The sequence below is a fragment of the Bombus flavifrons genome, chromosome 9 (assembly GCF_040668555.2).
Source record: "Bombus flavifrons isolate JBK064 chromosome 9, iyBomFlav1_principal, whole genome shotgun sequence".
Taxonomy (NCBI): Eukaryota; Metazoa; Arthropoda; class Insecta; order Hymenoptera; family Apidae; genus Bombus; species Bombus flavifrons.
The window spans coordinates 7,457,015-7,484,069 of NC_138450.1; the positions used below are offsets into that span (position 1 = coordinate 7,457,015).

Consider the following 27,055-nt stretch of genomic DNA (forward strand, 5'->3'; position numbering starts at 1 on the left):
AAATAATTTAAACGTATCTAATAATTTCTGTTTTATTTATTTATTTTCCTAATAATCTACTTTAGTGAAATAACGTTAAAAACACTAGAAACTTTATTTACTTAACAATTATATAAATTCTAATGTCACGATTTTTCTAAAATAAAACAAATTAATGTCGGCTTGTTAAAGAAGTACGATTAAAGAAGTACATTTATTTAGATTTCAATTCAGTCATAAAGTTCATTTTTCACTAGGATAATGTTTAATTTACGGATGTACAATGATGTACTAATTCAATGGGCGGCGGAGTTGCTTATTTTTAATTTGAAGTTTGTCCATTCATTAACTGGTAATTTGAAAGTTAATTCGAAATCAGTTCGCCTTCGAATCCTGCTGCCTCCATTTTCTCGTTAAAACTTCACCGAACGGGAGTACGAAACGAAAATTAACCGTCGTCGTAACGTCGATATCGACGAGGTGATACAAAGTAAACGCCATTGCAGTGGCGCATCATGCACTGATCCGATACGATAAATGTCGTCATGCATTATTAATATTTATTAGGTGAAAGGCTTTACGATGAATCTTTCGCGACATTGTGTAGAACAAACGATCGTGACTGCATCGTTCGAAAAAAAATATACAAAAATTTTGGGATCGTTGGACGATCTGTTGGTATAGTACAATATGGAGATTTGGGCAACGTCCACGAAAAAGAAGATTAACGGAAACGTATATTCTATCTTATATATGTTTGGAATTAGAAACATTGTATATTTTAATCGAAATATTATAGAAATTATAATGATATAATTTAATAACATAGTTTACAATGTCAACTTCTTTATCGCGTATTACTAGGTTTTTCATAACCCTCTATTTTTACTGAATATTCTAATCTTCAATTTTATTTATTTATTTAAAGAATATTTTTGATTTTCAAGTGAATTGAAGCAATCAACTTCTAGTTTTAAATACTTTGGCTGACACTGACTTTCCTGACACAAATGCCAGTGTCTAAACAGTTACTCTACTTAGCGAATCAGAAAACACATTCTCCGATATTAAATGAGTTATAATTAAACTTAAATTTAAATCAATTGAACGAAAGTTTGAAAATGTGAAAGTAATTAAATTTTACATTCGTATTATACAGATTGTCGCCAACAACGATTTCACGATTGAACAATTATTCAAACATCGAACGATATTCAACGTCAGGGAAACAATGGAGTGTACGATTCATTTTAGCAAATTGTGAACCAACCACTTGGAGAGTTTGAATCTGGCTGAGGAAAGTGGCGAGAACAAGGAAGAAAATTCGAATGTCTCGGCGGGAATGCTGACGCGACACGAGGCGAAGCAGAGGACGGAGGGACGATGATCCTCGTTCCTTTTCATCATCCGGAGGCTTTGGTGTCGTTCCTTTTCGACAAAGGGCAGGTAATTTTTCATTGCTACTGGCGACGTCGCGGTATGTGCAGTATTACGTGCGACCAAGTCTGCTTGAGATAGAGAGGAACGAAAAAGAGAGAAAGGGATCGGAGGGTGGAAAGGGTTGCAGCCGATATTAAAGACATCTCTTGCTGACAAACGAACGCGACCGTTTCTCTTCTGCAATTACGACAAAGCCACTTACTAATCTCGTCGTCTGATAATCCATTATCCTCAACCACCTACGTACTAATCCTAGACCTGACTTTTGGTAACGGTAACCATTACAACAAATCCTTCCGTCGAGTTTCCGCACTCTCGGAACCCTCTCGCTGTCTCTGTCGTTTCCGGCTTTGTTTCTATGCAACGCACGTGTGTCTCGAATTACGTGCGTGCACGGAAACCCCTGTACAGGTTGATTCCGAAATTGATGGCTCCCTTCTTCGACGTTTCGACGTTTGATGTCGCGTGTCAGTGGAAGAATTAATTTAGAGGGCCAGAGGGTTGTCGATTGTCCGATTAATTTGATGGGCGAGTTTACGGAACGTTATGGGAGGTTACGAGTATGTTGTTGGGATAATATCGGTCTATAAAAAGCATAGAATGGTGTGTATACGTATGTAATATTAGAGTTTTACGAGTTATTAATTAACTAAATGGTAAATGCTATCTATTTTTGGTAAAATTGGCCTCCAATATTGCTGGGTACATTATGTCTTCTTTACAAAACCATCTGACAAGATATCATTCTATTATTAATAATTAATAAACAAATTTTTTGTATGGTAAAAAAGTTGATTCTGGAAGATGTAGATTAATATCTGCAATATTAGACACCTTAAATTGCTTCATTTAATTTACTAAGAAGTAAAGTTTCTGACAGAATTTACAATGTGGTCATATTGTAATAAATATATGTTGAAAATATTTATGGCGTAATTTTGCTATAACAAACGATCATTTAAGAAGATCATAAGAAACATTTGCGACTTCTTCTTTGTAATAAAACTAAGCATTTTAGTTGATTATTGAAAAATTAAAGAATCGATTATCGAAATTTAAAATAAATATTGGCGCCAGTATTTACACGTATCAGCCGACAGAGAGCGCACATGTAGCAAGTAAAGAGCGTATGTGAGGATGTGTGGTGTGTGCAATTGCTCATTGTATTAGTTTAATTTCATTATTATTTTAATTAGTTACGTAGTATTTATTCAATAGGAGAAGAACATTATATTCATTGTATAATTAAATATTGTATAAGAATTAGTAGAGAATGAATCAATGTGTGTGTGTACTCGCGTGTATTGTATCTACGTAGCAGCGGTGTTTACTTCCCAACGTTCAGTTGCGGAGAATGTTTCGAGGCAAGGTAAGAAAGATGAAATTTGAATTGAGCATTTGATACGCAGATCTCGGCGTGTTCTAACATATTAAGTATTATATTTGCAATAGACGCAGAAAAATGAAGTTTTCTTCCCGTCTCAACACGTTACACCATTTCTTCGCAAACCTGGAGTATGTCATGGCAGATAATCAGGTTAGAACGATTGCTGACAATTATTTGACAAATGTGAACAATGATTGTTGATAATTCAAATCGTATCTTTTAAATTTATCAAGGTATTAGCAGAAAGTGTTTTTGACTTACTTCTCTTTATGTCATTTATTTAATATTCAAATCATATATTATTTGAGATGCTTTTATTTCATATTAACGCATTGCAATATCAATATATATATATATATATATATATATATATATATATATATATAGATTTATACATAGGTCGCCAATTGATGTGGTTTGTCTTTTAAGTATGAAATATATTTAGTTATACAATTGATAATTTGTTGTTGTATATTTAACGAAGATGCACAGTTGAATTGTTGCTAAATTCATTGAATTAAATACCATTATATAATTATGCTACATCCGACATATTTTGTGGTCTGATAATATTCATAACCTCTATAAAACATTAATATATTCCTTGCTCAATGTAAACTCAAAAAATACATTTATATGCTTATTCGTTTAATGCTGTCATGTAAGTAATTTAAATTTTGTGAATATTGACACGAGATTCTTCTTAAATTTTTTACTTTAGTAATGTTATATCTAGAACAATGTTGTGTCTGGTAATTCTAATAATAAAGAAAATTATTTTTGCATAAGAAAGTAGAGCTGCATATAATCTGAAATAAAAAAGTAAAATTCAAGAACACGATAAATTTCGATTTATACATATATCACTCCGATTTAACGATTATGTAAGTTATGCAATCAGATCGCTAAAATGTAAGAAAATCGTTAAGTATACAATAACAAATTTTATAACTGTGCAGGAACATTCAATCCTGGCAGAAAATTTATTATTCACGATTTTATGTGAAACGAGGGCAAATTTTTAAATCAGGATAATGAAACCAAATTTCAATTAATGGTAAAACGATTTTTTTCATACAGTCTCATTTTCCTCGTCAGCTTATTACCGGCGATGAAAAGTGGATAATGAAATGCTCGCAAAATTGCTCGTAAAGGCTTCGGCTAGTGATAAACAACCTAAAATGAAACCACGAACGACTACGTTCGAATTCAATCTGAATAGTACACGTGCCAGAATAAATGCCAGATATTTGCCTATTTCTTTTGAAAACAAGCCGAAAGATTAAATCAGATGTTTGCGCAAGAGAAACGAACGTGAAATGAGAAATTGTTTAGGATATAAATTAGCTTTTTAAAGATTAAATTACATAATAGTTAGAATATTAAATTAAAGAATAATGGTTCTATACTTTTATCCATTAAGAATTATTCATTATCTAAAAGTTTAAAAAATTTCGCAGTCGAATGTTATTTAATTTGAATATTTATAGTAATTGAAATATATTCAATATTTTTAATTAATATTGAAGAATATATCGTTAATTATCTATAACGATAAATGAAACTGCGTAAAATTTGCAAACCCGTTTTATTTAATAAATCGTATTTATTTGTAGAAAATAAATCAAAGTTATTTACAGGAGAATATTGATCAAAATTAATATTTTAATTAATTGCAGAAATGCATAAAATTAAATGAAATTTTTTATATTTATGTATCGACATATAACAAGAAAGACATTAGCGATATATTTAACATGCATTTTATTTATATGGTAGCACATATTAGTAGAGAGTCAAATATTATTTTAAGAAAATTCCTTTATTAAAAAAGGTATCTTTTTCAAAAAGAAGCTGACAAAAATGGTGAATCTAAAAGGTAGAGAAGATAAGCTTTTTTTTAAAAGCGATCATTTTTAGTTAAACAGCTAGATCAAACTTTTTTTGGGAAATTCTTTTATTTCAAAAGAAGATAATTTTTGTTCTAAAATAACATAATAAACGTGTGCAAGATATTTCCATAATGATTTGAAAAATATCATCTTCATCGTAAACGGATAATATTTCTCAATTTCCATTATCAATTTTTGATACAACCTGTAAAATCATATGGTTGCTCGTTAAATATCATTTATCGCGTACAGGGGCGTTTGTTTGTATTAATTTCGATGGAGGGTCGACTAGTATGTTTCGGAGCGAAACTCTGGAATGCTGGGCGAAGTAATTCGAAATTTACTCGTATGGGATTCCTTAATTGGACGAATCTGACAACGGGATCAGAGCAGTTGCATGTGTTGTTTGATAATTCTCGTTAGACAGTTCTCTATTTTCCAATTTCGATAATTAAGCCAATCGCAAACTTTTTCGTTTCGTTGATATTTCTGTTCATTTACCGATACCTACTGTCGAGTTAAATTTAACATGAACCCGGAGAGAAGAATGAAAAGCTATAACGTCTGTCAGAAATCAAGGAAAATTAATTTCATTTAGTCATAGCTGAGATTCAATAATGCACAAGATGTTTCATGATATTGAAAATAAAACAATTGTTAGGGTAGTTTAGTCAATTGCAAATTCTTATTATTCGTAAAGACATGTCATTGAATGTGTTATCAATAAAATAACTCGTGATAAGTGGAATTTTATTTGCTACGATTGGGAGGATGAAAACTGAAACCAGTTAGAATTTCTATCGCTTTAAGTTGAATACTACTAATTGGAACTTGTAATTGTAGTAATTCTTCCCAGTTCTAATATACGAAACATGTTCTAAAGTATATTTTGTTTTACTACTTAATTTAGTAAAAAGATATCAACTGAGATATATTGTCTTCTAAAATATAAAAACACATTTGGCTTAAGAATAAATGTTTAAAGAAGTTTATTGAGAATGAATATTGCTTAGACTGCAAAATGTTAGTTATGTATTGTGAAATTAAAATTAACAAATTTTTTAGAAAACTGAGCTAATAAATTTGATCTCTTAGCGGCTTAAATATAGTAGAACCCTATACTTGTTTACCTTTAAGCAGACTGATTTACACCATTCAATGGATTTTTATTATCAGATTTTATACGATCAAAAAAATCAAATACCGTGAAAATTAAAGTATCAATTCTCGTGTCGAGAGAATAATCAGGGTTCAAAATCTCATCGACGATAATTTAGACAAAGAGAATTTGTTTAAGATAATATCAAACACTTGAACGATCCTCGGCTTCGAACGACACTTCGCTTCTTCGTCCAATCTCATTTGCGTAGATGAAAGTGTCCCCGCCTAAAGTGCCTTGTAGTTTAATCGTTAAGTAAGGACAAAAGAAATTTGTGCCAGAAAAATTGCCTTTACGCGTCTTCTAAAAGTTATTTCCTTTTTGTACGTTTAGAGGACGTTCCCCTGTTACTTTCTTGCGTTGTTTTAACTTTGAAACTTAATGCGTCCGTCTTGTCTTGAAAAAGAATAGGTAGAGAGGTACAGCAATGAGATTTGTCTCTTTAAAATCTAGCAGAAGGATATCCTGAATAAGAAATGGACAATTTTTCCTAAACCTTTCAGACCATCGTGCATAGAAGCAGTGGAAGTAGTTTTAAAGGTTTATAAAACGATTCACTATTCGGATGAGAGAATTGGGCCAGTGATATTGCTAGGAATAAAGCTAGGTGATATTCCTCAGACGTGGTGTGCATACGAATTCATTTAATTCTTCCTCAATCCATCTAGGATCGCCCTCACAGATCTCTTAAGACCATTCGTTATATTTCAGATAATCTCACCACTGATATTAATGAAATAAATCATTCTTGAAACAGGCGAAATGTTTTATTGACGTGTTTTTAGATATCTTTCTCGTTTATCTAATATTCTATTTGTCATTTATTTCTACGCTGTGGTAAAATTCGTTATTGCTACAAATTGATTAGAGTTTCTGGAAACGTACCAGCAATTGTGTAACATGTTGCGTGTCATGATAACGCGTTGTAAGCTGTGAATTCTTCCTATTGACTCATTGCCTCCGTTACACTTTAATGTAACAGAAATTCTTGTTGAAATTGGTTTCTGTTGCTCGGGGTTTACGGAAAATCTCGTAAAACAAGTTTGTCATAAGATCTCGTATGATAAGTTCGAAATTTAAGTTCCTTAAAGTAGAATCTATTTAGCAAATAATTGATTTGATAGAAATAAATTTCAGTCTTGAAATTCATATAGCGCCGTACTTAATTACGTACAGGATGGTCAAGTAAATTTTCTGAACGATATAGAAAGTAATTGCGAGATCTGTGCAACGTTTTACGTTTTCGTTTGTTTAAAACGTTCACGATCATTGATCGATAAGGAAATCCTGTAAAGAGGCGAAATGTTAACACAGGCTTTTAAGGGGCTTCATTTTTAATGGAATGGTTACCCTATCGCAACCTACTAAATTTATGAATTCTGGATCGGGCGGGTAGTTTGGAGCTACCATATATTAGATCGTAACATTACTTAAGAAAAGAGGAGCTTGACACTGTTTTACGGGTTTTTTATGTGGATCGTATTAAAGAATTTAATGCTACTCTATATGACATGATATTCAAATAGCAACACCTGTTGTGTATGCGTTGTTTCGACATACTAAATAATATAATCGCTATATAGTATTCTATAATTAAGAGAAATTTCGGATTGTTTCGTAGTTAACTGCTATTACACCAATCGTACATACCATTAACGACTACCGATTCGCACAGTAATATTGTCATAAACTGTCTCCTCTTGGGAGATATTTTAGAATTCCCGTAACTATGCTACGTTCATCGAAATTTGGAAAAATCTCTCAAGCAATTCATTTTAAAAAGACTTCTTCTACTCATCCATCAAATTGATGGACAGGAGAACGCCCTCTCTTCTTCAGGACGTGATCTTTCACTTTCCAATTTTTATTTGTCTTGGTAAAATAATAAAACAACAAAGAATTATAAAGACTTCTTTACATATTTTTGGTCACCACTGTTTGTTTTGTTTCATTTTACACCACACCAGCTATCCATATTATAAATTTTGAAAAATTTATCAAAATGTATTGGAAGTCGATAATTATTAGGTTTAATTTGAGTACTTCAGGTAGAATAGTAGGAGATCGGTATTTCCTTATCAGAATTTCTGGTTGTTTCGCGTAGGAGAAGTTTGGAAAGGTTGAATGAATCAGGGATTGCGTCAACAGGGAAATACATGCAGCTAGCAGCTGTAGGTACTTTAACTCGTGTGCAATTTCGACGCGTGCATATGTTTGTATTAACTCCCCGACTTGTAGCCGCGATTATATCCGGCTCGAAACTCGACTCCGTTGCGTCGAGCAATTCGAAATTTGTTTGGATGTTCACAATTGAACAAATAGAACGAGCGGGACGGTCGCGAATGGATTTAGAGAATGGACGCGTGTCGCGTCGTGACGACTTTCGCCGCCATCCTCAATGTTACTGTTCGTCCGCGATTAAACATTGCTGTTTCGCTTTGATTTTCAACCCTTGTTCGAGTTACTTTTGTTCGTCATCTGGAAAATTCTCGATGTGCCTCGTTTCGAACTATATATTTGAAAGCTGGTATGAAAAAATTGTTCGACTGTGAAATATCAAACGATGTTGCAAGCATCTAATAATTGAGACTGATTATTCGAGAGACAAAAATATGTTGTAGCATATTTAGAGATAATTAGCGTCTTTAGAGATTTCTGTAGATTTGGAGCTCGTGGAGGTATTCGAACACTTTTTTAAATATCTTTGATGAAAATGTCGTATATCTTCATGAATGCAATATATGTATATTTGGTGAAAATATTTCGGTATTTTATATCTCAAAACTAACATTATCGAAGTAGACTCAAATTATTCACGTCACTAGATTGTTGATTTTTATGCAAATTCATATTTTTCAGAATATAATTTAAAAAAGTGGAACCCCGGCAGTAAATTTTTCTACCTATCAAGTATTATAGAAAGCTAATTAACTGTACTGTGAATATTTTGTACGTTTTTTCATATTATGTGAATTTCGCAGAATTCTTCGCCTTCAAATTTAAATAAATGCATAAAAATCAGTCGACTAAAAATAAGCAACTATGTGTTCGTAATTAATCAATAATATATTTCCCACCAGTTTCTACGTCATTTTATGCTACATTTTTTTCTCTAATTTCTTATTCCCTCATTGGTATTATGGTATATATATTTGAATTTGTATATACGAGTTTTTAATTAGTATTACTATTAAATTTTGGAAAATTTTGGAGGATTTTATGAAAATTACATTTGTCCTCACTCTACGCATATTTAATTAGTTTTAGTTATATTATGTTAAATTTTCAACGAATTCAAGACAGATGAGACATAAAAGCTAATAAAGTGATCTGACATTTTCAAGCATTCTTTGTCCTATAAATTGATGGCGATAGAATTCAAAGGCTTCAATAATAATATTGTCCAAGGTTCCATTATTCGAATATTCCGTTAATTGAGTATTATGTTATTTTCAATTGGTAATTCTTTTGAAACATTTTTGTTTCACGAAGTTATTAGCCAACATTTAGTGAGAATCCAACAGTTGAAACGTTATACAATGAAAACTGTGCTGCAGCAACAGGATAAAAATGTTTTTTTGAACATTGTTTGGCTTTTCCAGAATTTTTTCTACATAAAACAAACTTTTATTGTTGTTTTCCTACTTGGGTCTAGGTAATTAAGGTATTTCAAATACACTGAATATTCATCGAAGGGGGTCACTGATACAATTTTATTTTATAGCTTTACAAGAGACACGTATATATGTGGTTCGTAACATATTCTGAAAGTTGTTATCCCCTCGTTTTTCGAGTTATTGTATCCACGGAATATGTTACTTCGTATTTGCGAGATTTCCCGTAAAAATTTTTCGACATGTATCGAAACGAAATATTTTTTAAATGTATCTACAAGAGTAGGAACTGTCATGTAGGAACAGAAATACATATTACGTTTTACATTTATTCATAGGTATTATATTTCTACTAATTTAAATTATATACTTGTACACTTTTCTTATATAAAGAAATTTTATAAAAGGAGTGTTGTTATTTCTATACTCAGAGGTAAGATCAGAATAGTTATTATTTTATTGAATGGATAAATCTATCACATCGTTCTGAGCCAAAAAAACCTTTATTGCACGCGCTTACAAAAACTAAGGATAAAAACAAAAAGGCATCTTAAGCCTATCGATTAAATCTATCGATTGTAACTAGGATCATACTCTAGTTACTATTTCTTATAACTAACGCATCTGTATATGGATGGCGTAATAGAATTAATATTATTATTATTATTAATATTAATTTTATTATTACACGATTATGTATTATTACGATTATGAATTAATATTATTACACGATAATGGTATGTTTAAATTTTTATTATCTTCCGCACAGTTAACTATATAAGTTTAAATATTTAGATCTCATTCAACAGCAATAGATATCAACGATGATCTATCTTCTTAAACGTGTCACTGTGTTCTCGTTAACCCAATTTCTTTTACAAAGAAAATCACACCTAATAATCTCCATTGTATTATAGAATCTATAAATCACCCTGTACGTAGGATCATCCTCATAAAACACATAAAACATCCATCCTTGCTTCATCACGCATTATCTTTAATTTCTTTCTACACTTTGTACTTCCTTTTACATCTCAGAGCGTTTTATTATTTAAATTATGGAAGAAAAAGTTATCATGAATCACGGGTACTCAATTTCGCTTATCGCCAGGATAAAACGAAACTTGGCTACTTGACGTGAAACGACCAAGTTCGAAAATAGACGAGCAATACATAATAAACTGCGCAGCGAAGTCTATGAACTGTGGAAAGAGAAACGTAAAACGGTGGTGGGTGGAAGGGGTGGCTCAACGATAATCCAGCATAGTATCGGAAAATCCGACACTAACCTTCGACAAGCTTATCTACCTCGTTAGCGCGAAAATCCTCAAGTAATTTTTCTTCGGCAAGTCGACTTCGCTCGATGCAAATTCGTTATCCGGTGCAGGGTTTGTGCTAACGCAATTAAAGTAAAACCAAATTAGATTAATGAAGGCAATTAGATAGCGTCGATTTGCTTTGATTGTAACCGGCCGCGTCATTCCTCGTATCAAGCGTCGTTAAAGGGACGCCTCTCACGCGCGTCTCTCTTTCCCCTTCCGGTTCGCGCCACAACCTTCTCTCGCGGCTTCTTAATTGAAATTGTAGCTTCCAACCGGCTGCAAGGCCTCTGCAGCTTGCAATTTCTGCTGGTTCTGGTTTTCCGCCACCGCGACAACTTGCTATTTACGGAAGTTTTTTAATTGAACGAGTTGACTGGATGAGTGCACGACTTTCCAGGGCCGACTGTAATTTTTAGTGGTCCCGTAATTGAAGTTTGTCAGAGTTCTTGATCGAGGGTTCGTGTTTTAACAGCTTCCAGGGTGAAATTACAATGCAAGCAAGTTCGGGAATCTTTAATTTAATCTGACGAATAGCGAGCATCTTCCACGAATGTTATACATCGTTTGGTTTTCCTGATTCTCTGATACCCGATCTGTATGGTGTGTTTCTTAAGTTCCACAGGGATTAGGTTAATAGAAATGCAGTCTCTCAAGAGTTTTATTTGTGCTTGGGTTCGAACACAGTGCGCTAAATCCATACATTCAGCGGCAGGGTCATGAAGTTTGCGAATTTCTGTGCTGAAATTACTTCTTGTTAAAATACGATTTATCTCGTGCACATGATATACTAATCTGAATGTTTTCAATGAAGTCAAAGCGATATCTCTTTAAGTAGAATTTCAGCTTTCGAAATAGGAAATGGTCACTAAATTCAGCGAATAATTGGGTGTTTTAAGAATTTAATTAAATTTACTAGACACATATTAAATTGAAACTTGACCATCCCTCGCTGTTCAATATTTGAATCCATGATAATACGATATTATAATATTATGCTGAAGAGAGAGCTAGTTTATATAGCAATAGAGGATATCAAAAAATCGAATATACTTCATAACGTGATATTTGCTCCAATAAATGTTCATAAATTAAAGCGTAATATCCTATCCTTAATTCCAAGTTAAAATTAAAGCGAAACTTCTTTGCGGCGAAAATCTCGTTTGTCGAGTTTAAACCGCGACTCGCCTGTATTAATCAAGCTTTACAGCTCATAACAATTTTTTATTCGGATCCGTAGACCCGTAATCGATTCCGCGACTGCGCTTGTTAGCCTGTAAAATATACCGCTGCACGCATAAACGAGCAATATTCCTTCACTTCTAGCTTTCGACATAAAATGGAAACCTCTCTTGTCAATAAATATAAAGTTCCCACTTACCATAGTATGAAACCTGTATAATGTTAAATGGGGCAGCTGGAAATTATATCAAATCGGCTTCTAGACGGGATATTGTATCCATAATAAAGGATAGATCATGGTGTGCCAGCATTAAACGCGAAAATAAAAGTGCAGGCCGGCAGGTTGCAGGTTAACGTTATGGAAGGACGACGATAACCTTTACTCGGCTCGATACGCAAGACGAGAAAAGGTTCTGTCACGAAATGGGTCTAAAATCAATAATGCAGCTAATAACAAGCGTCGAATCCCCTGAAGTGATGACGTTACATCCAATTTAGAGCCTCACATGTACGATACCAAAGCATGCAGGCTTCTCTTTGTGGGATTTAAAGGCGATCGACCGGAAGTAAGAGAGCCAGGAGCCGACCTAAACACAAGTTCAGACTCCAGTTGCATGAGAAGGAGGATTCTCCGATGCACCGTGTGTCCCAACTTCCTTTAAGATGCGATCGAGCACATCCTCGACGAACAACTAGTCTCAGCTTACAGGATTTAGAAAAGGATTCGTAAAACTTTGCGACCTTGACTACAAATCGACAAAATCAACCGCCAAGTTTCACGTTCACGTGTGTACGTTGTCGTCGCTTCGCTTGAATGGTAGGAACTTCGCGGATTGTAAAGTGCACTCGGTTGTGTAATTTGATGGGCTCGGTTTCCCTTTGTCAATTCAATAGAATTTATGAATCTAATGGAACTTAATTAAACTGCAACGGATTTTTAGATCTTTTTTAAAGATTTAATTTGGACAATATTCATTTTCCGATTGTATTTTGTCTATTGTAAATTAATAACAAAATCGCAAATAATGTTATTAATATCGATATCAAAATTGGTAATGAAACAGTTAATGAAAAGCGCTGTTCATGTTGGATATTCATTTCTTAATCGCGTTATGTTTGAAATAAATTTCTTGTAACTACTATTACATCTTCCATCAGGGAGAAGGCGAAGGAGTACCCCAACAGCAATACGAAAAGATGGCCTCGGGGCTCTCCTACCAATCGTCAGGACGATCACCGTGGAGGTTTTAGCCGGTACGAATCCGGCACTACCCGGCGCCCTCTCCCGGGAGGGCGCGGGGCGCCTATGAAGGTTTCCTCCACGAAAAAAAAAACCTATTACATCTTCGAATTAGTTTCAAATGTTACCAATGTGATCATATTAGTCTTGTCTCCTAACAATTTTAATAAAGTTTCAAAATGTTTTATACAACACGCATAATAATTTATGGAATTTTTCTACAAGTGTTCAAATACTTTCATGAGCTATTACTACACATCACTAATTTTTATTAGGAAAATAATATTATTACATTACTAAAATCATTACTCTTTATCGTACCATGTTTTGTCCATCTCACGAAGCTTCGTAGAAATCTTTAACCTGCTTCACAGATTTTAATTCCAAGTACGCTCTTATCAAAGCAAATTTCCTCATTTTCTCGGTCACGGAAAGCTTCACGGTCAATTGACGCCTAGCTTGATCCATTTGTGGCTAGGTTTAATAAGAAGAGACGATTGCACTGGTGCACTTCCGTCTCCCATCCGTTTGAATTGCTGTTTCTCCCTGGCCAAGCTTTCCACGGCTGTTACGTGTACAACGCGACAGATAGTTTTCGGGTGCCGGCTGTTGGAACAGAGAGACACGAACTTGCGCTTCGTCCCAACGATTGTGCCAGGCCTGTTCAGGACAAAAGCTGACTGTTGCCTGTGACACGGATAAAGGGTAGCTGCGAGATGCGTTTGATATCTTTTCCAAATGCTTTTCGATATATGTCTCGGTTTCGCCGGTATAAAATAAATGCTGCGACCGTGCAACGCTTCCAAACTAACGGATATTTCGTAAATTTTCCCGAACTGTACGGAGATTTCATGACTCGTGGGATGGACGGACGCATTTATTTGCGCTAAAAGCTGTGAAAATGCATCGAATATTTGACAACGCGCTTGACGTTATCACATCTCTTTCATCTCGTCGATGCATGTATTATATAAAGCGATGGAATTTCCCAGAAGATAACAAGATACGGTTTTTTTTTTTTGGAGACTCAACTTTCGAAAATTGTAGTAGTGAGTATGAGTCACATAGGGGAGCTGTTAATGTGACTGTGTGATGTTGAAATCTGTGAAATTGCGAAACGAAATTAATATCTTGGCATATCATTCAAGAAGAAAATAATTCGATTTATAATAAGAAGAAAATAATTAATCGATTTTGGGTCTTCGCGTGTACAACGGTTATCACTATAATACCACAATGACTGTAAAATATATAAATTCGATTGATCTATGATCGTTTTATCAACGCTTCTGTTTTATTATTATGTTTCGTATTTATTATATTTTTGGCTCGTCACTGTATAGTTTACGATAAAAGATATGTGACACAATAAACATAAGAAATACTATGATATGTAGAATACAATCCAATTTGTTGCTTTATGATATATGAAACCTTTGTGTCTCATGGAAAATGGAAGGATCCAGGCTAGCGAAGTGAAATTGTCAGGCAGTGCACATAAGATCTACGCGCTTCATTTCGTGATTCATTCGCAAACATTTATAATATTCACTATATTTAATGGATAATATACTAGAACGGACATAATTGGTTCTAGAACCTCGTTTGTCATAATAGATATATTCGTTCAAATATACATTGAAATTTGTATATATATTAGGTGTAATCCATTCTAAATCCACAATCTGAAGTAAATTCAGTATACTCGTATTAACACAGATAATATATAAATAATACAGGACAATACCATATTAATTTATTTAACTTTTACGTTTCCCAACGAAATATAGAATAAAAACCAAAAATGGTGTAATACAAGGTATTTGAAATTTTCATAGTAACATATAATAAAAAGAATAAATCACGATCGTTGGATTTTTTCATGAATTTATTATAGCATATATACGTATCATACCTAGTTTTTTTTTTAAGTTATCAGTTTTCATTATAAATGAACGAAATGTGATCGGTGTTATTTAACATGAGGAGATTAAATTAATACCAGTGATCATGTGTAGAGAGCATTTTTATGATAAAAATCAACATGATCACACTTTTGAATCGTCGAAATCTCAGAAGAATTCTGTCGATGAATTTCCATGAATTTTCCGAACTTTCGTAGTTTCAAGAATATTACACTGTTATCCAAATATGTGTAACCGGGATGCACGGCAAGGATCGAATTTCCCAAATTCGATTCTACAGAATACACATAATGTTCGCCGAATCGCAACAGTTATGCGAAGACAAACCGAAAGTTTGCTCCAGAGAGTACTTTTGGTAAGTTCTACGCCAAACAATTTGCGCGAATGTGATGTAGACACTTTGCTGCTTTTGATGTTGTACTCCGAATATAATACACTGATAGAACATAAATATTCTTATTGGATGCTCTCCCCTTGTATGTTTTCGAGCTTCTAGAATACAGAATTTAGAATCTATTTTGGTATATCGTGGAATTTTATTGTCATCGAGTCTTGTACGTGTATTTTAATCACGAACGGTTATTAGATATACGTACGTTACATACAGAATAATAATAAACCACATTGCAAAATATGAAAAATACAATTGAATATTAAATCAATCTGAACGATTCCGTTGTAGTTTTGAATCTTATTCCATTATCATTTGTATCGTCATTATTATTATTACCTCATTGGTCTAAGATATTTCGTTTCTTTCAATCGACCAAAAGTCTCGTCAAGAGCAGACTCTTGCAAATTCCATCTCTAAATGTCTTCCAACATTATCTTTAGCAATTATTCAAATCACGGTATTGTTATATTCGAACTATCCTTTCTACGATATATCAATTTATACTAAAGCCATTAAAAATTGTATGTCCACAAAATTAAAAGGAAGGTTTGAAAATTCTCGAAAATATTCATGAATGTGAATACGCGATCATAATACCGAAGAAATTGAATTTTCGCTTGCGGCGATACCAATATATTTCAAAACTAATTTGTCTTTTCATTCATTTAATGATATCGCAACCGTGCTACCGCTTACATTTGCTCAAAACGCGTGTACAGGACACTTAACTGATCGAGCTGCAAATGAAACACCATGATCCGTCGTTAACGTTTAATTTAGCATCATTGAATTGGATTAACCTAATTGCAAACGAAATTTACTGGTCACGTTTAAATTGCTATTGCGCATTTTATTGCACGACCAATCAAGATACGTGCATATGTATTCGTACTTATATACATATGTATATATATGTATATCTTTTATATATATACATATATTTATGTATAAATTATTGTGAAAGATTGACTCTGTAATTTATTTTTACTATAATATAGTATATTCAAATTCTATATATTTTTATATATATTTTTATATATACTTTTCTTGATACTAACTTTGAACCATCTTTAAACCCACATATTAAGCTCTTCGATCTTACTGCTGATTCTGGGAAAAGTCAATTTTGTCCAATGTATTCTCATACTCATTTGCTGATATACATTTTAATTATACGGTAAAAGATAAAATAAACAAAGCTAATAGTAATAATAACGAAATTAATAAATTGGTTGACAAAAATTTCATCCGTAGATAGTCTTGACCAATAGTATACACTGTTCGCTATTCACCATAAACTATTTCACTTTAACACTAGAAGTACCACAGCAGTCAAAATGACTGGTTCTTCAATTTTATAAATATGTTGACCCTCGTTTAAGGATCATGGTCCCAGATGGATCAATAATACCAAAAATGTACTACGTAACATGGAATTCCTTCTGTAAGAATGTAATAAATCAATAAATATATAAATATTCTATTATTATGTATTTTTTAAAGACCAGTCATTTTCACTGGTTTTAGTAGAAATAACTTCGTGTAAGCTATCGGTAGTTCTAGTGTTAAAGAAAAAGAAAATTTCGTGATAATTCCACAAGGAACAAGGAATGATTCGAGGCTGCTAATAAATGAAACGTTACCACACGCTTAATCGTCTTCCGTCAGCGCGAACGAGTCTGGAAACAAGTTGAAAGCCCGTCTAAAACCTGAGATCGCACTCGATATAAAAAGCACACACGCGTAAATGTGCGACTATGGGCGCGGATTTCATCCATTTGAACTGCGCGAGATAGGATTCACGTGGTGTCTCGAGATTCTTCGCCCTCCAGACACCTTTTCAAGGTGTATGCCACTCATTTCGCGATTCTAGTTTACCCTCGCGCTGGAGCAGCCGCATCGATCTCGCCGCTTTAAAGACGATCGTCGCGTACGGAATTTCAAACGAGACGCTTCGAATGTATTTTTTAAACGCAAAGTGGATTTGCAAATTTGGAATTCAAGGAAACTGTTAGGAATGGATTAAGTTTCTGTTAAAGTTTAAGCTCCGAATTTTAATTAGTATTTCTTCAAGTTGGTAAATTATCTCTTTCGTTTTCTCGAATGAAATTTCAACTACGTTATCGTGTCAAAATATTGGCTGTTTAGTCGAAATAATTTTTATATGACTCTACGTGTGCGTTTTTAACGAACAATCAGCAAATTTCATTATTCCAATTTTATGGAAATCTCCGTTTCTATAATTCAACGATTCTTCGAATGTTATTATTATAGTATGAAAAAATTGAAAGAGTATTTGTTAAGAATTTATTTATGTGTTTAAAAAATATTATATTTTTTAAAAAGGTAGGTCACAATCATTTTCGACACGCGACGTTCTGAACTATCACGCATGAAGATTAGTTTCCCTAGTTTGTCGATTAACCTACATCGTATCTTTACTAATTCCATGAACAGTTTCTCTATTTATTCGCGATAGATTTTTGCTATTAATTTGGTTCTTCTGCCAAATTTTTTATCTCTTCTTTGAAAGTTATTCACCTTTAAGCTTTCATCCTTCTGTACAAAAAATATTGGCAGGTGGTTAAGAAATTGAAGTACGTAAAGAGAAGAGAAGATATAGTATTTCCGTTGGGAATTCCATTGAAGAATTTTGTAACTTTGCGCATTATTCGTATAATTTCTCCATTCGTTATCAATCGAGAACTCGACCAAAGTATCGAGTAAGACGGTCGGCACGTAGCAGACGTGTTTCATTGGAAAAATGCTTGGAACGCATGTTTGTAAGGTCGTACAACGCAGGAAGCGGTGCCTTAGAGCCAAGGATTTCGACAAACTCATTACTAGTGATGGGACAAAACACATTGCAAACACCAAGGATGAACATAATTATACCTATAGGATTTTTATAGGGAAATATGAACGAAGTATTAGAAAAGTGTTAAAAAAATGCTTGTAGAGTAAAAATTTCATATTTTAATTTACGGTTAAAATTACTTAATATCTTTTACGTTACAGATAAATTGCAATACAGCTCTCTGAAATGCCAGACTGATCAACTCCACTTTTTATCCAGTTATCAATTTCACGTTATCCATATACGTATAATTAATATTCAACATATGAAAAGTCATGTTTTCATGAATTTATTTATCACAAAGAAACAGTATAAATAATAGCAAATTTCAATATGAATTTAAAAAAATAGACTTTGTCGTTGTCGTTTCTCTATACGTTCCAGTTATTATAGAATTAATTGGTGTATCTTCATAACGACTATGTATATGCGGAAACATAACTCTGAAAATGCATTATTATTACAAATGAGCAATAATTAATTCGTCAACCAAAGACTTACTCCATTGATCATCTGTTCGATTCATGAGATATTCAGGAAGTCGATTGATCAACGCAAGGGGATACGGAACTCGATATCGAACTTGATCCCATCGCTAGCTATTACCGATATTAATCGCTCTGATGGAAGTATAAAACGCACAGATAGATCGAGTCCGTTCCAGGACTTCAGCGACGTTCCCCGCAATTAATCGGGAGCAAGTTCGTAAGAGTACTTGCACGTTCCCGTAGAATGAGTAGCTTTCGTCCGCAACCCGCGCAGGTTAACGTCACCGCCGCTAGTTTCTGGCCTTGTGGCTCGTTCTTCACCGCCGAAATACCGCTTACGTCACCAAGCATTGTTCGCTGGAATTCTCGGCCGGCGCATAATTTCCCGTGTTTGCCCGGCACACCATGTCCTTTTCCTTGCTAAGCGATGCTTTTCGCCCTCTTCGCCATCCCTTCGTCCTATCTCTCCGTACAGTCACTCGACAACTTCCCCTGGAAGCCACCCTGATTCTACACGCGGGAATTTTTATCGATGCCAGCCGAGAACCTCACCTACCCGTTTTGCATACTACGTGTCTCGGTTATTACACGTAGCGTTTCGGATTTGAAATGATTTTTATTGTACATGTTTGATCTTTGACTAGACTGGAAAGGTATAATTAGCTTCCGTTTCTTTCTTTGTTCTTCTTTATTATTTGAGGTCTAAGTACTAATTCGTTAAAACAATACACCCTAAGTTTGCTATCAAGATGTTATTGGTGTAATCGCCAATTATCTATTTTTGGTGGTTGCTAATGAGTTTATTGTTAATAAGATCGTCTTAAAACAAATTCATAAATAAATAAGACGTTATATGAGGGACAAGTATCGTCGTAGGGTGTGATTTATTAGACGTGATAGTTACTTTGATAGACATTTAAAGATATTGTATTCGAATGAACTATTTTCTTTTCGTCTGTGATTGATGTGAACAACTTGAAGCATATTATAAAATCTTCTTCGTCTGAAATAGCTGAACAGGACCTCGTCAGAGTTCAGTTTCAATTTGTATATTTAAACGAATTAACAGTATTTAAAAAAGCATTATTTAAATAAGATATTTCTTTAAATAAGATTATTTAGATAAGAAGTATATAAGTAAATGGTACTAAAGATATAAATAAGTGGCATATACTCTGTCTTTTACACGGATTAATTAAGAAAAATTTGTTGGACGGAATTTCTTTTTCTTTTGCAAGCTTTTTTCGAAACAGCTTATTACGAGAGGTAAAAGAAAGCCTGTTCTTGAATATTCAAAGAAACGCCATTGTCCTTGATCAAGATGGTAGTCTCTATACACTTTTGATATTCTCTGGAAGATAGGATTATTGTCCATGGTGAAATGGTGGAATTCAGAGCGTAGGATTTTACAAACAATATCGTTTATTGTTAAATTATTTAACGTTAACAACAAAGCAAAGGTAAACATTGCTAGTACCTATATATACAATAAAGGAATTATTTCTCGTTACATATTATATTGCATTTGTATCGTAACAGGACATTAATACAATTATTACAGAAATTATCAGAATGAGTTGACGTAACAGGAAAATTTAAATAAAAAAAGTAATACATTTGGTTTCGATATATCATATTACTGGGATATATCAAATTACTGAGATTTACTGTATCATGTCACGTTTAAAAACGAGGAAAAAGTGTATTAATAATAGATATAAAATACCAGTGGTCAAATTTTTCAAATGAAAAATAATTACATATGCCAATAATGTACTCCATCCATTACACGAATATTAATTATCTTCATCTATATAAAGTCTACATTTATACGACATATGTAAATGCATATCTGAAAAGCCAGTAGTTCTAGAGTAATAAAATCGTGAACGTGACATAGCGAAACGGAGTAATGAAACATGTAAATAATTTTTCCTCGTGATACATTCACCTCTCTGGTTGTAGTAACAATCACTGATACACGTACGTATGAGATTTGAAAATTCTAGCGGTAGCGAAATTTTAACCATGAATATTTAAAAAAATACCGAGTAGCTAACTCTGTGATATCAACGTGCAAAGAACAAACTAAATCAGAAATACGAAAGCTTTTAGTTCTGTCCTTCTTGCAATTAGTTAAAATAATCCATGTAGAACCTTCTTCATTTTTCAGAAGTTATTATAATGCATCAAGTTAAATGATATTCTTTTAAGTTTTTAAATATTATACAGGCTGTTACAGAACAATGGATCAGTGTTTTCTATTGATAAATAAATAATAGATATTTTAAATAATAAAAATTTACTTCTCTCGAATGTTTCGTGATAATACATAGGACATTTTTACTAAGAAGGACAGAGTTAGCCATTCAATAATGAGCTCGTTAAATAACATCCCTTTTACACGAAACTAGTGCAGCAATAACATTCTTAGTCGCGATAACCTTGATCGCAGTTTGAGGCAAGGGTCGTAGAACCTTTTCACCGCAATCGAAAACGCAAATCGAGTTGGATTTGCTTTCAATGCTGCGAAACGTATAAGAGGTGGCATGCGTACACAGGATAAAAGAGAGAATTGCCTGGAATTGTCCAGAGCGAAGCAATTACAAACTGGTTGAAGAAGGAAAACCAATATCACGTGCAGACATGTACCTATATCTTAAACGTTAATGCGTAAATACATCGGATTGCCCCGTTCACGGCATAAAGAATCCCCTTTTGTAAGAAACGTTATCGTGTCCTTTGATCGATTTATTCTACTGCACAATTATCAATCAAACTGTCAGTCGGCACACTGTAAGTCAAAATAACCGGCTTTATATTTTAAATAATATAGATTTATTCTCAGCGATTAAAAAATATAGACATAGGAATTTTGAACAAAATTAATTTTCAATTTTATCAAAACAAGAGAATGACTAAATATCTATATTTATTTATTCGTAATCTCCTTTGTGTTTAAAAAATTAAAAGATATTTCTGCTCGTTTCTTTTCTTTAACATTAAGAAATAGAAAGAACATTTGAAGAATTAAACAAAGGGAGAAGCTGGAAAGATTCCGTTATCAGAAAGATCCAGCTATGGGCCTGGGTATTCTCCGATGCAACCTGTTAATTACATCGTATTCGGAGAGGGTCACTCTTTTTCCAATCTCGGTTTACATTCAGTCATTGTGCACGTCCGTGTCGCGTCTTTTCCCGATCGTGATTACGAATTCACCCCCTTTTTACTTTGACCATCATCCCCTTTTGATCCAGCAGCTGCAGCTACAAAGTATGCTTCCGGTAATACGTATCCGACTCTTTTGAAACCCGAGTGACGAGGATAGTCGCTGAAAAGCAGACGGGGAAGTGCGTCTCGCCTTTTGGATTTCGCGTGCAAACCTGGCAAACGCAGTTCCGATCTTGCCGCGTTAAACGTCCAGACAAGCTACTTAAAGCTCTTCCGTCAATTCAATCTGCTTCTTAATCGATAAATGTAAAAAATCTCGTGATAGCGTTGCCTCTGGAATTCATTAATTAATCTTAATATAATATAATAAAGTAAAGTTAGTTTATAATACTGTTATGATTGCACAATTTACTAGCAAAAAATTTGGATTCACTTTGACAATTTTATCTACAATGGACGACGGAAGTATTCAAACGCCTGCACAATAAAAATTTTGTTTTAATCGAAGTAAATGAAAGGAACAATAAAAAACAACTTCATTTTATGACTCTATGACTATAAACCGTTGGTTAAAAATTTGCAATCATTTTTCAGCCGTATCCGCAATAGTTCACGACAGTACTGGAACATTTATTACTGAAAATTTGTACGATGAAATTTAAAAAATAATACATCATACGAAGAAAAGTTGTGTTTTAGTATCGTTTTACCATATCTAAATGCATATATGTGCATTTTATTTCCATGTCTCTCTATTTACAACTTACAAAACGTTAACAGAACGTACATTTTTCATCGCTTCATGTGGAGTTTCCGATAGAACAGTTGGCAACACATCTCCATCGAGTTTTACTCTTTACGACAATTTCGAATCATATCGATTTAATCCGTCCGCAATTTAATTTCCCCTGCAATTTAACGCTGCGCAGTTCAAGTGGAAGGGATTGTTAAAGGAGTTTAATCTCCCAATCGATTATTAATTTTTAATTTAAACCATGTCGAGCAAAATATTCTGTTAGGAATGCCGATAACCGGTTTGGTTCCATTCTTCACGCATTGACACAGAGGTAAAATTGTAAACCACTCAATTAATCCTACTACGTTTATGCTTTCAAGTGCTTTTATCTTTTGAAATAATCTTCTTTCCCATTTATTTCGTCAACGCTGTCCTTTGACTGCGGTCGGAATCTATGTATCGTTTATTAAGCTTTCACAGAGGTTCGTTTGACTGCCACGCTTGTGTCGCCTTCAACGTTTTTCGATCTTTGATAAAATTTTCAAGGAATCCCATGAACGGTTTATGGAAGGTCACGTATCAAGTCTATAGGAAATTGGCTCAATGATTGCGCTGTGGAGAATGCGCTGGCAACGAGAACAGATAATTTAAAAAAGTCGTAATCTCATTTCACCTTGCTCAAACCTTTTCGAAAAATATTTATTTGTAGAAGACTTGTTATATATATATAATATCTTTGGTTAATATAATTATGAGAGACAGAAATATATGGTTATTTGGAAAATTATTAATCAAAGCAGTATTACACGACGATTGTTTAAAGATGCGTTCTGCTTCGATTAAAAGAATCTTTAATATTTTTTAAACAATAAATAGCATAGAAATCGTGAATATTTTTATAACAAATGTAGTACACGTAAGGGAGAACTGCAAAATTTATGGATTATTTTCCCAATGTTTCGTATGTGTGACAATTATAAGCCTAAAATGTTTATGTGTTAATTTGTGTGTTTGTATTTAATGCTGAAATTATTCATAGAAGTACAGAGTGTATAATTACATAGACTTCTAAAGTGGCATTGTGTTTAACATTCTGGATGTTGTTAATGAATTATCGACTAAACTCAATTCGTATTATGCATTTTCCTTTCGAACACAAGCTAATGGAGACGTGGAATAATAAATGGATATTTTAAAAGATGTCTCTTCGGTTACAAAATAAAACGAATGGATACATTTAAACGTTAAATCCCAATCAAATCCCAATTTAACAGACCGAAACAATTTCGTTTTTCCAGAAGAGGATATTTACTTTCCATTTAACGATTGATAATAAAGTAATAAATAATTTTAATTAATATCAACATTAAGCTAATGGAGCCTTACGATTCCAAATATACAAAGAATATACAATAACCACAATCGAAAAAAAGATATAGAATTTAAACACTGAAATAAATGTTTATCTTCGTGAAAATGTACCCAAACATTGGAAATGTGTAAATTCATGGAATAAATCATCATTATAAACAAAAAAGTACTGTATCATCTTTCCATGTTTTTCACGCAAGTTTTGCAACATTAAAGTTAAAGTATCTTTTTTAACTAATCACTTTTCGACTCAAGTGCCTCGATACTTTTCTATAGAGAAACGGAAAATACATCGAATGATGTACAAAATAGTGTATAGCTCCATTTGAAGAAATAGAGGTGAGTTTGAAATCTTCGAAACGTCTTCACTTGCGGAGAAGACACATTATCACTCGAAACCATTTACGTACAACTTGCCTAGTGATATTTTTTTTCTATTTTCTACCGTTCTAACGCTATGGTTCGTTTCAATTGTATGGAACACACCGTATATACTCATACGTGTGCACATACATATCTGGTTATTTATAAATTCAGCTTTATACCGAAACGTTTGTAAGCAGTAACCGTGGATGTAGCGACATTTCCGAAGAAATAAATCAATATTTACGGATACGTATGGAATCGGCCCCGTAAAAAGCTTCTATCCGGTGAAGTGGGTTTTCTGTTTGAATGTTCTGTATCGCGTGAGCGGAATTGCGTCGCGTTCCCATGTGTTTAAAAGCGGAGACCTCGTGCGTAGGGAAACGACCCGGTACAAAATCAAAAGAAAGTTTATTAGTTCCATCGTTTTACGACACAGTTCCTCGCGAGTTCGTTTAAACTCGCTTTTGTTTGGGGTTCGTTCAAATATATTGAAGACATTTTTTTGATTACGACGTAACGAAGAATTTCTGATTTTTTATATAGAGAACTTCAACCCTCGCTTCCTTCTATTTTGTTTGACATGTTTTTCAAACAAGAATAGCCGACTTTGAGTGGCTGTGAAAAACCAAAATATATTGTCAGTGAATTTGTCATCGGATGAACTACACGTCTAGTTCAATGAAAACGTTTAATTCTATATCACTGAAACAAGTTTCACATCAAAATCTCAGAGAGGTGTCTATCTAGATGAGATTTGTGTCCGTCACATCCTATTCGTAGATATCATCTCGTATCGAAATCAAATTCATCCTATAAATAGAGTAAATTCTACTTGAAGTATTTTTTTGAAACAATCAGTAGTAATTGCGTTCCTGTGTTCAAGCGGGATACCCTGTACGTGTGTATTCATGTAATAAGAACGAAGTTGATATCTGAAGGAAGAAAACGCGAAGATTGCATAAAGATATTGCCTTGTTATACAAGCTAGAAGTACCAACCAGTTCATTTAGAAGAACACATAGGAAAAAGTACAGTGCAGAACTAATATCTGTTTCAAAGGAAGGAAGGAACCATCGGAAAGCATTTGCATAACAAGCAAAAAGCATAACCGCATCAAAAATTGAAAAATTCCGTCCAACTCCTCGGAATTTCCATTGGAAATATCCAAGCATTAAAATTTAACGCATATGTCATGGACATTACTTTATCTATTTCGACTTTAAAAATTTTGTGTATTATCATGTACATTTCTATTTGTCATAAATGCTTAACATTCCACAGTTCGTTTATTAGTAAATCAAACAAAAATTCGTGCGTTAATGGGTTAGAATAAAGCAAAAGACCAGCATTCTAACGTAGATTTAATAATAAAATGGAAAAAATTCCTGAAAAACAAAGGAAGGAAGACAAAATTTCGTCGAGATTACAGCTAACACGTGTCATCCCAGCGTGCTATGACGAAGGATCGTCACCATGTTTTTATTTATTCGTTTCGTACCAAGCATGGTCGGTTGCAAAAAACGTAAGCACCGTCATATTCCATGAATATTCCTCCATATCGCGGAATTCTGATGGACTTCGACGCGATAAGCATCTTCATACAGAGTGTATGTGCATGTGCGTGTGCGTGCGTATGTTTGAGAGAGAGAGAGAGAGAGAGAGAGAGAGAGAGAGAGAGAGAGAGAGGATATAACGAGATGAGGGAGAAAAAATGCTTTCATTATATATAAAGAGAAAGAGCGGGCGTAGTGTGGTCTTCTCTTGGTTCTCTGGGCCATTTTTCCGTGCTGTTTTTCCGGATCACCGTGCACCAACGTTTCTTCCATGGCCGTTCGATATAAAGAGGAGGAAGCCGTTGTCCTCTTACCGCGTTAAGCGGTTATTTTCCAATCTGCTCGCCGATATTGGCTTTATTACGTTTCCACGACTCTCTCTCTCTGCAGCTTTCCTATCCATGCTGTTCCATCCGGTGTTTTCCTAGCGATGTTTCTTGCGCTTTTCACTCATCTTCATTGTCGCCGTGCCCTTATTGCCACGGAAAAACCAACCACCGACCCTTCTGTTCGACCGCGTAATGGCGTGGAAATGGCTCAACCACTCGATTGTGTTTTTCGCCAGCCACTCCCGATCTTGGGACACGAAATTGCGCGAATATAGAGCTGCTACCCCTTTACCAGAAGAAACGGGTTATTCCAGTTTTTATTCTTCCAACCCTTAGCCCGTGTTGCTCGAAGAAGGGATGTTTATGAAATTGAATTTACTCCCGTGCATTTGGTTTGATTTGTAGACGAACTTTCTCGACCTCTGATTACCGGCTGATTTATAGCGGTGAATTTTTACACGAAAAGTGGTTGAGTTAATGAAACGTAACACGAATTTTAAGGTACGTTGAAATACCTCGAACGTAAAATGGTATTAGAAGCGTCTCATTATTTTCGGGAATTTTCCGAGTTTTGAGACATTCGTTGTGATATATAATTTTGAATTTCATAGAAATTTCTTGGAAACTTCCCTCGAGTTTGTTATTAAACTCCT

The 27,055-nt window shown here is 33.9% G+C and overlaps 1 long non-coding RNA gene across 1 annotated transcript in view; it reads left to right on the top strand.

The window, feature by feature from the left end:
- The first annotated feature begins 2,541 nt into the window (after positions 1 to 2,541).
- LOC138183578 (uncharacterized) overlaps positions 2,542 to 27,055 on the top strand; it is a 92,707-nt gene continuing 68,193 nt past the window's right edge. Inside the window, exons 1-2 of the long non-coding RNA XR_011174079.1 lie at positions 2,542 to 2,788; positions 2,872 to 2,956. This is a non-coding gene — a long non-coding RNA (uncharacterized LOC138183578). The remainder of the gene's footprint in view (positions 2,789 to 2,871; positions 2,957 to 27,055) is intronic.